Raw genomic sequence first — 13,525 nt, 5'->3', positions numbered from 1 at the left:
TGAACTGAACTTAATAGCCACTAGAGGGCAGTGAACTCCCACACTCCAGTCACAGTGATCTTTCACAACAATGATTTTGAATAATTCTGAAATTCTCATTAAAGAATTAAGATAAAATCATTTCTTAAGCAAAAATGAAATGGCATTTAGTTTGTTATGTTTTTTCTTAAATCAACAATAATTTCATATATTCTTATCTGGCTGGAGCAAAATGGCACATTAATCAAAGGAGGGGATTTCTTTAATCAGAATAAGTTTCCTGCTTCTCATCTTACTGTCTCCCAAATCTTCTGGGGTGGGCAAGGTTGGGACGGGGAAACCCCAAGCCATGCTGTTAAGATTTTGCAAATGCCACTGGTGATACAAGGGAACGTTGATCCTGACAAGTCATTCAAAGACACCAAGAGTTGCTCAATGTTTAAAATCTGTATCTTGTGTGTAAGTATTTAATGAATGATTGACAGTACTTAATGAACGTTAGCATGTTTTGTTTTTATCTTCCATATCAAAAATGCAAAAAAAGCACAAATACTCAGAAGATCTGTAGATGAATTCACTCTCTCTCTTGTCGTCTTTTCCACTCTATGCAAGCAGCCTGCCCTCTTGAGTACTTGCTGTTTTCATTCGCGATATCCAACATCTGCAAATTTTTGTTTGCTATTCCAGACTTGCTCCATCAGCATTTACTGGCACCCAGTTGGCAATGTGCAAGCAAACGAAACTTTAAACAGAAGATTCTGGTGATCCTTAGTTGGGAGTTAACTTATAGAAATGTTTAAAATTAGAAGAGGTATAGACAGTAAAAGTCTTTTCACCAGGGTAGGGGAATCCAAAACTAGGAGGCATAGGTTTAGGGTGAGAAGGGCAAGGAATCTGAGGGGCAACTTTTTCACACCTGAAGAAATAGTTGAGGCAGGTACTAAAGTATCATTTATGAAGCACTTTGATTAGCATGTAGAGGGGCGGGGCTTAGAGGGATATGGACCATGTGCAGGAAATTGGGATTAGCTGGGTGGCCACCATGGTCAGCATAGACTTGTCAGACCATGTTCTATAACTCTATGACTTCCTTCATCAAAGTCTTTCAACCACACGAGAACCAAGAGATATAAGAGAGTGCAATCACCTGCTGCAACCAGTCTAGCTGAATGGAGAGAGTCACTAGGTGCAGTGGCCTGAACCTGTGATTCTGCTGCCAGGAGGCTGGCGATGCAGATTGCTTGAGGTCAGGAGTCTGGGTTGCTGCTGTGTTGGTTGGGTGAGAGAAGGCACTCAGCGCAGCATCCACAGAGTGAAGTAAGGAGAGCCTGAGCTCACAAAGTGGTCAAAGAGGGGTGAACTAGCCCAGGTCAGATCCCCTGTACTCTGCAGGAGTCAGCTGGCACCTGTGGTGGTGGTGTTGCCTAATACAGTCAAATGAATCCTTTTCCTACACTTAACGGTGGAAGTTTCCACCATCTACTTCAAACTATCCAAGGTCAAACAGCCCATCACCATAACCAGCAGTCAAATTATCCAACAGTCGAACTCTTACCTACACGTAATAGTATAATTATCACTTTATCCATCTATCATATTGCACACGTGATGCAATGTTATATGATGTGTTTTCACCTTCACTGTTCCCCACAGAATTTAACAGTTCTCCACAAGAGATGCTGGTCATCTTGAGCAACACGCACAAAATGTTACAGTAAGTCAGGCAGCGTCTATGAAAGGGAATAAACAGTCAATGTTTCCGGCCGAACCTTTCATCAGGACTCCATTTCTGGTAGTTATGGTCTCTAAGGCCACCTGATGGTGCTGTTTTCAATTCTCCATTGAATTGAACGGACCTTTCATTGCAGTATATTCACAATCAGGATCAATATCACTGGCATATGTCATGAAATTTGTTCCCAATAAGTCTATTGCTTTCTTTCCCTTAAATTTCCCTCTTTCACTGTAGAAATTCTGCCTGCATACATTCCATGACTCTTTGTTAGACAGATTTTAAATCTTTCAAGATAATTTCCACTCGAATTGGTTTTCAAAATGCATCTGAACCGTATAGTTCAATATTGTTGCTGCTAATCGTACATCAATTCCCAAAAACTGCCTTGCCCCCACCCCCTTAAGTCCAAAAAATGTGATACTGAGACTCTCGGACCAAGTAGGTAGGCTACATTTTGAACACAAACTTGTACACTCCTACAATACTGCAGAGGGCAATCCATGGCTTTCATTCTTAATCCATCCACAGCACACAACTTGCTGATGTTCCATTTTCCCTTCCATACCATGATGATTATTACAACCAACAGAAAACACCAGAATCCAGTTTGTACCAATCCTTTCACGTGACTGATTCCCTAATTTCTCTGTTTTTGCCACCGCTGTGCTCTCTGCTGTTGGCTGTAGGCATCACACATACAATATACCTTTTCAACAACTATGCCCTCTACAACCACAAAAGAGTGCAATTCCCCTTTTATTCTGCTGCTGTCTGATAGGGGGTGCACATGCCTCATCAGTAGTTGCCTGATATTTTTATTAGACTTCATTCATAGTACCTTTTGCTCTACTCCGGCTCAGTCCTAAATGGCAGACATCTCCTGTTTGCAGTTCCCTTGTAACCAGCCTTGTCCTTGATCTTTCCTCTTTTGTCATTCACGAGCGAAATCACGCTGCCTTCAATTTGTCAGCTTTGCTATCTTTTTTCCCCAAAACAAATGCAACTGAATGAGAAGAAGCAAAGTAACTACAGGGCACAATTCTTAACAGAATACAAGAACAGGCAGTTGTGGATGTGCATCAGAATGTCGCAGGCGGGTTGAGAAAGTGGATAAAAAAATAGGGAACTAGATGTTTTTCAATACGTTCGAAGTACTGATTCTTTGAAAGTAAGGAAGCTGCAACAAGAAAATAAGGAAATTGCGTCAGGAAGGATATATATAAAATTCTTCAGCAGTCTTTTTTCAAAGTTGTTCTAGGGATATTCCTCATATCACTTTTTTGCTGCTGTGAATCACTTTTAAAAGCACCTTCCTTCCACAATGGGAAGTTTCTCTCCATCTCCTGTGCTTATATTCATCATAATTCTAGGTCATCAGATCTCCTTACACCTCTTTTTGCTCCAGAGAGAACAATCCCATCCTCTCTCCACTCACATAACTGAAGTTCCTTGTGTCTGAAATAACCTTATTCTGTTTCCTTTTCTAAAGCCTTTTCCTGCTCACTACCAGGCAAAAGACTTAATGGGGTACTTAAGGAGGATGAAAGCTTGAGGAGCTCAGCAGGACTGGCAGTATTTATTAAGGAATATGGACAGATGACATTCAGATGAAGGGTCTAGACCCGAAATGTTGACTATGCATTTCCTTCCATAGTTCTGCTGAGTTCCTCCAGCATTTTATGCGTTACCTTGGCTTCCAACATCTGCAGTCTCCTGTGTCTCCAGAATAGAAGCCAGCCTGCCCATGCTGTCAACGGCAACACTGTGTCCAAGCTGCTGCCTTCATTCCTAAACCTTCCTCAGATAGATACCACCTACGCCTGACTTACTCTTAACTAATATTGATCCTATCCAGCACTATCTCCACGAGCAGTCCAACAGACAAGCTGATGCAATGATACCATTCTGTTATAAAGATGAGAGAATCTGCAGATGCTGGAAATCCAAGCAACACACACAAAATGCTGGAGGAACTCAGCAGGCCAGGCAGCACCTATGGGGAAGAGTAAACAGTCGCTGTTTTGGGCCGAGACCTGTTATCAGGACCGTAAAAAACGATGAGAAGTTAGAGCAAGAAGGTGGAGGGAGGGGAGGGAGAAGTGTAAGGTGGTGGGTAAAAAAGTGGGCATCTGATGGGGTAGAGGACCATGGAAGAAAGGGGAGGAGGTGATGGGCAGGTAATGTGATATGGTGAGAGAGGGAAACGGGAATGGTGGCGGGGGTTCATTAGCAGAAGTTTTAAGACATCGGTGATCATGCTATCAGGAGGATACCCAGATGGAATATAAGGTGTTTCTCCTCCAACCTGAGTGTGGCCTCCTCACGGCAGAGAAGGAGGCCGTGGACTGACACGTCAGAATGGGAATGGAAAGTGGAATTAAACTGGGTGGCAAGTAGAAATGGGAGGTCCGCCAGAAAAAGAGGGTATCTCCCGGTGGCTACCCACTTCAATTCTACTTCCTGTATCAGACATACTCTTCTCTGCAACTTTATCTCTTTCACTTATCAGCTTCCCAGCTCTTTACTTCACTTCTCCCCCCTCCCAGTTTCACCTGTCACCTACCACCTTGCACTTCTTCCATCCATTGGCCCAAAACGTTGACTGTTTACTCTGCCTATTCCATCATAATTCATTTGAATATTAGTGACTCAGGCTATTCACATTTCATATAGGACCAGACGATATAGGAACAGAAGTATGCCATTCGGTCCATCGAATCTGCTCTGCCATTCAATCATGGGTTGATCCAATTCTTCCAGTCATCCCCACTCCCCTACCTTGATGCCCTGGGTAATCAAGAACCTATCTACCTCTGCCTTAAATGCACCCAATGACTTGGCCTCCACAGCTGCTCATGGCAACTATTCCACAGATTTAACACCCTCGTGACTAAAGTAATTTCTCCACATCTCTGTTCTAAATGGATGTCCTTCAATCCTGAAGTTGTGCCATCTTGTTCTAGACTCCCCCTACCTTGGGAAATAACTTGGCCATATCTAATCTGTTCAGGCCTTTTAACATTGGAAATGTGTCTATGAGATTCCCCCCTCATTCTCCTGAACTCCAGGGAATACGCCCCAAGAACTGTCAGACATTCCTCATACGACAACCCCTTCATTCCTGGAATCATTCTCGTGAATCTTCTCTGAATGCTCTCCAACATCAGTATATCCTTTCTAAAATAATGAGCCCAAAACTGCACACAATATTCCAAGTGTGGTCTCACGAGTGCCCATTAGAGCCTCAACATCACATTTCTGCTCTTATGTTCTATGCCTCTTGAAATGAATGCCAACATTGCATTTGCCTGGAAGTTAACCTTTAGGGTATCCTGCACAATGACTCCCAAGTCCCTTTGCATCTCTGCATTTTGAATTTTCTCCTCATCTAAATAATAATCTGCCCGTTTATTTCTTCCACCAAAGTGCATGACCATTCACTTTCCAAAATTGTATTTTATTTGCCACTTCTTTGTCCATTCCCTTAAACTATCTAAGTCTCTCTGCAGCCGCCCTGTTTCCTCAACACTACCCACTCCTCCATCTATCTTTGTATCATCGGCAAATTTAGCCGCAAATCCATTAATCCCATAGTCCAAATCATTGACATACATCGTAAAAAGCAGCGGTCCCAACGTCGACCCCTGTGGAACTCCACTGGTAACCGGCAGCCAGCTAGAATAGGATCCCTTTATTCCCACTCTCTGTTTTCTGCTGATCAGCCAATGCTCCACCCATACTAGTAACTTCCCTGTAATTCCATGGGCTCTTACCTTGCTAAGCAGCCTCATGAGCGGCACCTTGTCAAAAGCCTTCTGAAAATCCAAGTACACCACATCTACTGCAACTCATCTGTCTACCCTGCTTGTACTTTCCTCAAAAAATTGCAGTAGGTTAGTCAGGAGGATTTTCCTTTCAGAAAACCATGCTGGCTTTGGCCTGTCTTGTCATGTGCCTCCAGGTACTCCGTAATCTCGTCCCTAACAATTAATTCCAACAACTTCCCAACCAATGATGTCAGGCTAACAGGTCTATAGTTTCCTTTCTGCTGCCTCCCACCCTTCTTACATAGTAGAGTAACATTTGCAATTTTCCAGTCATCTGGTACACTGCCAGGATCTGTTGATTCTTGGAAGATCGTTATTAGTGCCTTTGCAATCTCTTCAGAACCCAAGGGTGCATTCCATCAGGTCCAGGAGATTTATCCATCCTCAGACCATTAAGCTTCCTGAGCACCTTCTCAGTGGTAATCTCTTGAATATCTGGTATACTGCAGATGTCTTTCACTGTGAAGAGTGATGCAAAATACGCATTCAGTTCATTACCATCTCTGCGTCTCTCATTACAGTATCTTCAGCATCATTTTCTATTGGTCCTATATCTAGTCTCGACTCTCTTTTACCCTTTATATACTTAAAAAAAGCTTTTAGTATCTTCTTTGATATTAGTCACCAGCTTCTTTTCATAATTCACCTTTTCTTTCTTAATGACCTTCTTAGTTTCCTTCTGCAAGTTTTTAAAAGCTTCTCAATCCTCTTATCTTCCCACGAGCTCTTTTACTTTTACTTCGGCTCTGACTTCACTTGTCAGCCATGGTAGTGCCCTTCTTCCATTTGAAAATTTCTTCTTATTTGGAATATATCTGTCTAGCACTTCCCTCATTTTTCGCAGAAACTCCAGCCATTGCTGCTCTGCTGTCCTTCCTGCTGGTGTCCCTTTCCAGTCAACCTTAGCCAATTTCCCCCTCATGCCATTTTACTTTCCTTTATTCCACTGAAAGACCAGCACATTGGATTTTTGTTTCTCCTTCTCAAGTTTCAAAGTGAACTTGATCATATTGTGATCACTGTCCCCTAAGGGTTCCTTAACCTCAAGCTCTCTTATCACCTCCAGACCATTGCACAACATCCAATGCAGCACAGCCAATCCCCTAGTGGGCTCAACAACAAGCTATTCTAAAAAGCCATTCCTTAATCATTTTACAAATTCTCTCTCTTGAAGTCCAGTACTGGCCTAGTTTTCCCAATCCACTTTCATGTTAAAATCCCCAACGATTATCATGACATTTCCCTTCTGACACGCCTTTTCGATCCCTTGCTGTCATTTGTAATCTACATTCTGGCTGCTGTTTGGAGGCCTGTATACAACTGCCATTAGGGTCCTTTTACTCTTGCCATTTCTCAACTCAACCCATAGAGACTCTACACCTTCTGATCCTATGTCATCCTCTTCTAATGATTTAATATTATTTCTAATACACAAGGCCACACCACCCCCTCTGCCTACTAACCTATCTTTCTAATACACCGTATATCCTTGGTCGTTCAGCCCCCAATGGCAACAATCCCTTAGCCAAGTTTCAGAGATGGCCACAAGTCGTACTTGCCAATCTGTAGCTGCATTTCAAGATCGTCCATTTTATTTTTTGTGCTGGTGCATGCAACTATAACACTTTCAGTCCAGTATTTGCTGCTTTCTGTTTTAACTGCACCACACTTTTGTTTCCCTGTAAACCATCCCACTGGCTGTGATTATTCCTCATCTCCTGTCTGTCCTTTCTATCATCTCTGTTGCATTCTATTTTTATTTATTTGTTTTCCCCCTCCTCAGCCCGATCACTCTGATTCCCATCCCCCTGCCAAATTAGTTTAAACCCTTAAACTCTATTAAACCTGCCTGCTAGGATATTTGACCCCTTTGGGTTCAGGTGTAACCCATACTTTTTGTACAGGTCATATCTCCCCCAGAAGAGGTCCTAAGTATCCAGAAATCCGAAGCTCTGCCCCCTACACAAGTCTCTCAGCCACGCATTAATATGCCTGTTCATGCTGTTCTTGCGCTCGTTAGCACGTGGCACAGGCAGCAATCCTGAGATTACTACCCTGGAGGTCCTGCTTTTCAGCTTCCTACCCAACTCCCTGAATTCGCTCTTCAGGATCTCTGCCCTTTTTCTACCTATGTTATTGGTACCAATATGTACTTAGACTTCTGGCTGATATGCACCTCTGTTTATGAAGAGCCACCTGTCCTTGCATATTGGTTTGATTGGACAAGGATCTGTGGAACTGTTCCATATCAGTAACTGCACTTTCCCATATGATCAACCTTTTGAATGAAAAAATGGGTATTTGACTTCCCTGCGCTGGGACTATTACAACAGAAACACTGTATGAGGTGTATCACTTCTGCTGAGGGGCCTTGTTGTGTGTTTTCTGGAGTAGATCACTCTCCTCTGATCCCCACCAGACAAGCAGCTCTTACCTGTAGCTCCAAGTACACTTGCCACACCTTGGTACACCACTTCGGCAGAGGGTTGCTAGCGGGACTTAACCGCTGCTGAGAAATGGACATGCCTGTCCTTGCATGTAATGTCATCTCCAATGGACTGGACAATGAAAGCAATAGTGATATGCAACAGCCAGGAAGGCAGTTCTTCAACATTTTGTAGAGAGTGAAGGGCATGAAACATCATGGAAATCAAGGCACTGAAAAAGTCATGGTTAGCCCCTTGTTATGAGTGATGAACAGACCTGATGGTCAATGGGGTGCAGAGTTAACCATTCCCAACCCCCCTCCTGAGAACTACGAACTACTGCTGTTGCTATGCTGCTCATGCGAGAGAGAGATAAAGCCCAGGCAAGAACATCTCCTACAGATAAGAGGGGGACAGAGACTGTTGATTTACTGTATTTTGACTCTTCCTGGATTATTTACCTTCCACTACAAGGACTTTACTTTGCTCGTTAACATTCCTCAGGAGACAGCAGGAGTGGCCTGATTTGATGGACACGGTCATTCAGAGTTGATGGATAGCTGAGACCTCGTGAGTGGGGATAAAAGACAGGTCTGGAGAGACATCCTTCAGACACACCAGTGGACACTGACTGAGTGTTGGGAACCCACAGAAAGGTGGGGGCTTCGGAGACCGAACCAGGAGATCGGTCAGTAAAACTCACAGTGTTACAGCAGGGCCGGTGGGGACTTGTGTGTGTGTCCACTCATGCCAGAGTGACGAGTCCACCACAGAAGAATGGTCTTGCTGAAGAACAGAGGGGTCATAACTGAATGGCCACAACGACACGACGGATTAAGAAAGCCACAAAAGGTTTGCTTGCCGCAGCTGTTGCTGTTACATCTCGCTCGCTCTCTCTCTCTCTCCAACGATTTCAATACAACAACCATAACCACCTCAGCATTTATGAACTGAACTCTATACTTCCCTATGACAATTCATTTTCCCCTAGACATCGATAGAGCTTGTTTATTATTGATTATTATTATTCCTACACTTTTAGGTTTATTACTGCTTACTTGTTTTATATATATATTTGCATTTTTGATATTGTATTGTGTAGTTTACTAATAAACACCTTTAGTTTGGTACCACCAGACTCCAACGGATTCTTCTTTCTCTGCTGGTCAGACACCCAGTTACGGGGTACGTAACACCCTGCAGCCAAGGAAGACCCCAGTTGTGACGACCTCTCATACCAATGCACCCAAACTTATGAGGATGGGTGAGTGGAATTGCCCCAGTGCAAAGGCTTTTCCATTTTAAAAATCTCCCAAACAGGTTTCTTCTTGCTGTTTCAGTGGCTCTACGAACAGATCAAGGACCGTTCCTGTTTCCTTATTGTGGATGTCCATGTTGCTCACAACTTGGACTCGGCGACCATCTTCAAATGCACAATGGAAGAACTGCAGTAATCTAACTGTTATCGTCAGATACGACAGACAACCACTAACTTGTCCTATATGTCAGGAGCTTTTCCCCACTTCAGTCTCATTTGTGAGATTTGGGTGGTAGGGTTTATTAATGGCATATTGGTATAATGGTAAAATGGCAGTCGAGCGGTTAATGGAGCAATTACATTACTATATGATTTGGGTATGATGTTCTGCCTTATCAGAGCAACTAGTATGGGTCATGAAACAGATTGAACTAACCAGTCACAAAAAACTTAATAACACTTCAATATAAAAGTACTTTTAGGAGGAGATGCCACAATTGGGGAATATTCGTAAGATTACTGAAATTCTTAGTTCTGCTGGATTCAGATTTAAAGTTTTTTTTGTTTTGCAACTTTCCTTATGCTTGCTTATATGTTTGTGTAATCACCTGTTTGTCTGTCAATGTTCAGTGGATTTTCAGCAATTTGTAGAGCAGCTGGTCTGTATTTTTTGTAGTTTCGTTGTCAGCAAGCCCAGGGCTCATGGTATCATAAATCACTCCTGTTGTCTCTTATTTAATTACTTCTCTTAGCTATCCAGTTTGAGTAAATTTTCAATATATAGATCGACTACTGGCAAGGTTCTTTGTTCTCCCTTTCTGTACTTTCATTACAGTAGAATGAATCAGAATCAGGTTTATTATCAACAGCATGTGTCGTGAAGTTTGTTAACAGCAGCAGTTCAATACATAATATAGAAAAAAAGTTAATGAATTACAGTAAGTATATATGTATTATTGAATAGATTAAAATAGTGGAAAACAGAAATAATATCTATTAAAGAAAGCTGATGAACATGGGTTCAGTGTCCATTTAGAAACAGATGGCAGAGAGGAAGAAGCTGTTCCTGAATTGCCAAGTGTGCGCCTTCAAGCTTCTGTATCTCTTTCCTGACGGTAACAGTGAGAAGAGGGCATACCCTGGGTAATAATACACGTCGCCTTTTTGAGGCACTGCTTGGATATTATGGAGGCTGATACCTAAGGTGAAGCTGACTAATTTTATAACTTTCTGTAGCTTCTTTCAGTCCAATGCAGTAGCCCCCCCACTCCCCATAGTAGACAGTGATGCAGCCTGTCAGAATGTTCTCCACGGTACATCTTTAGAAATCCTTGTGTGTTCTAGTTGACAGATCAAATCTCCTGAAACTCCTAATGAAATATAGCTGCAGTCTTGACCTTTTTATAGCTGCATTGATATGTTGGGACCAGGTTAGATCCTCAGAAATCTTGATACCCAGGAACTTGAAACTGCACACTCTCTCCACTTTTGACCTTGGAATGGGGATTGGTTCGTGTTCCGTCATCTTACCATTGCTGCTCCGCAACCAGCTCTTTTGTCTTACGTACAGTAGAGTCAGTTGGTTACAGTTAGTTACCTGCTGCTGGTTTTACTGTTAGTATTTTACTATGAACATCTAATAAAACAGCTGCAGCCACAAGATTTTTGCCTCATTCTTGAGTTCCAAAGAAACTTCTGAGCAATATCATCTCCAGATCCGAAAGCCGTAGTATATTTATTGTATTTTCCACCACATAATCTTTGTAAATTCCTTATAATATCAAATATGATGTTGCTTGTAGAATTTGAATTTATTTTGTTTGCAGCATGTTCTCAGTCTTAAGAAACTTGCAGGGTAGTTCTGTGAGCCGTGTATAATTTTAACTAACCTGTTCAGGTTCAGGCTATTTCAGACAACAGGTGTAAGAGTCAACTACCTAAACAGCATAGCACCATTTCCATTTTAATTTCCACTGCATGAATAGGCTTCTGAGGTGCATCAAAGTAACATCAGCCCTATAGGTTCCATATTGTGCTGGTGACTGTGTGCTAATACTAAGGAAAAGAAACACACCATTCTCAGTAACGGTGCCTTGCCCAGTTTATTGTTAGGAACCAAATCAAAGAAAGGCAGACAATTGCAATGATAAATCTATCATTTCACTGCTAACTCTCAATGACAGGAGCAGATTTTGACATTGAAATGCAAGTTACTGCTTCGAAAGCATTGGAAGTTGAGCTGAAGACTGCTGTGGCTGAATCATACAGCTCAAGAAAAAAACGTGAATTTATTCAGAATGAATTGATGATCTTAACTAAGACTAAAATTATAAGTAACAGAGTCACACAGCGAGAAAATACGCCCTTCGGTGTAGCAGATCCATGCCAACGTGATAGTCTGTGATAGTCAAACTTGCCAGCATTTGGGCCATAATCTTCCAAATCTTTCCTATCTGCATATCAATTCTATTTTTGACATTTATAAGACATTTGGACAGGTACATAGATCCGCGTTTGATCTAATAATCTTCCAGCATTGCACTACATGCAATGGTTGAGTAACTCATGTTGAATTACTTAATGAAACAAAGTAGCAGCTTCCACTTTGAAGGCAACTGAAGCAACACCTTAAACACTGTGTACAGAGGGGTACATGTTATCTTGCTGCTGAAATGTAGGAGTGAGATCTCGAGATGTGAACTACTGTCATTGGTGTTGATGGTGTGTCTGAACCGAGAGTCTCCTCACAGAATGATCTGTGAGAAGATGAGTCAATCAACAAGAAATGGAGTAGCTGAAGTGCTGGTGCTAAGTCCCATGCTGCTTTGCAGTGAAACTGCAGTAGATAGATGGATAGATAGATAGATAGATACTTTATTCATCCCCATGGGGAAATTCAACTTTTTTTCCAATGTCCCATACACTTGTAGCAAAACTAATTACATACAATACTTAACTCAGTAAAAAAAATATGATATGCATCTAAATCACTATCTCAAAAAGCATTAATAATAGCTTTTAAAAAGTTCTTAAGTCCTGGCGGTTGAATTGTAAAGCCTAATGGCATTGGGGAGTATTGACCTCTTCATCCTGTCTGAGGAGCATTGCATCGATAGTAACCTGTCGCTGAAACTGCTTCTCTGTCTCTGGATGGTGCTATGTAGAGGATGTTCAGAGTTTTCCATAATTGACCGTAGCCTACTCAGCGCCCTTCGCTCAGCTACCGATGTTAAACTCTCCAGTACTTTGCCCACGACAGAGCCCGCCTTCCTTACCAGCTTATTAAGACGTGAGGCGTCCCTCTTCTTAATGCTTCCTCCCCAACATGCCACCACAAAGAAGAGGGCGCTCTCCACAACTGACCTATAGAACATCTTCAGCATCTCACTACAGACATTGAATGACGCCAACCTTCTAAGGAAGTACAGTCGACTCTGTGCCTTCCTGCACAAGGCATCTGTGTTGGCAGTCCAGTCTAGCTTCTCGTCTAACTGTACTCCCAGATACTTGTAGGTCTTAACCTGCTCCACACATTCTCCATTAATGATCACTGGCTCCATATGCCCAATCCATGACTGCAGACTCTCCCTGGACTCTGCTTTAAACAAGTGTTTGATTTCTCATGTAGTAAAGCACAGCACAATTATGTTTCATTCAACTCTTCCATGTAGTTGAACCTGGCTTATTCTCTTTACTACATACTTTCTCCTCTCAGGCCCATCATTATCACTATAACCAGTCACAGAGCATCACACTCTAAATCCTCACCAGTGTTGACATTCAGCCACTCTCTTCATCATTACCACAACATTGGTCTATTATGTTTGTGGCCTTCATTTCTGTGTCTCCATTTCATTTTTCCTGCTTGCTATTGCTTGCTGCAGTGCCCAGTCTCTGGTTTCTGTAACTATGCTCACTACACCCACAAGAGAGCACAACTGGCATTTTGTGTCTGGTTCTTGATTGACTGAATTGGCACCAAGCTCCCATCCCATCTCAAAATCTTTTGAATTTTATTCTATTTTTGTTCATTGATAAGCTGATCTACTAGGTTCAGTCAAGGAGCTTTCAAAGTTTTTGTTCATTGACAATTGCAACTGACAGAGACAAAACAATGGTGGAAGCAGGATTAGAGTGGTCTCAGACTGGAAGGAGCTTGAGGAAAATGCAGTAGTTTCACATCTCTATAAGAAATTGAGCAGTTATTTTTCTGAAGTCAAGTGGCAAGTTAGCAAGGGCTTTGATTTTTTTAAATATTTCTGACTTGGTACCGAAACATCCCTCTTTAACCAGGCAAACT

The sequence above is a fragment of the Hemitrygon akajei genome, chromosome 6 (genome assembly GCF_048418815.1).
Source record: "Hemitrygon akajei chromosome 6, sHemAka1.3, whole genome shotgun sequence".
Taxonomy (NCBI): domain Eukaryota; kingdom Metazoa; phylum Chordata; class Chondrichthyes; order Myliobatiformes; family Dasyatidae; genus Hemitrygon; species Hemitrygon akajei.
This window is presented reverse-complemented; position numbering follows the sequence as displayed.